Genomic DNA, 369 nt, shown 5'->3' with positions numbered 1-369 from the left:
ATATTGTGATGAGGGCATCTGAGAAGTAGCTCATTAAAGTGTTCCCATGCCTCGAAGAAAAGGTCTCCATCTCTTTGCTGGAAATTCATAATTTCCCTTCTCAATTGCCTTGTCTTGTGGGCTAGGAAAAACTTCTTTAAGAACTTTGTGGTCATCTCATCCCAAGTATGAATAGAACCTGTGGCCAAAGAATTGTACCATATCTTAGCATTATCTTTTAAAGAAAAAGGGAAGAGGATTAACCTGATTTCTTCTGGAGTTAAACCTGAACATTTTGAGTCCTCCAGAGATCACAGACTTCTCGAATATGCCAATATGGATTCTCAGTAGGTGTGCCTTTATAGTGTGGAATCATATTGAGCAACGGAG

General features: G+C 39.3%; 1 non-coding gene across 1 annotated transcript; it reads left to right on the top strand.

Annotated features, from left to right (window-relative positions):
• Positions 1-107, top strand: LOC132176774 (small nucleolar RNA R71). Its single transcript, XR_009439630.2, has one exon. It is a non-coding gene; the product is annotated as a small nucleolar RNA R71 (small nucleolar RNA).
• Positions 108-369: the final 262 nt, after the last annotated feature.

Source organism: Corylus avellana, chromosome 3, assembly GCF_965113065.1.
Source record: "Corylus avellana chromosome 3, dhCorAvel1.hap1.2, whole genome shotgun sequence".
Lineage (NCBI taxonomy): Eukaryota > Viridiplantae > Streptophyta > Magnoliopsida > Fagales > Betulaceae > Corylus > Corylus avellana.
Note: the sequence above shows the minus strand (reverse complement) of the source record. Positions and strands in the feature narration are given on the sequence as shown.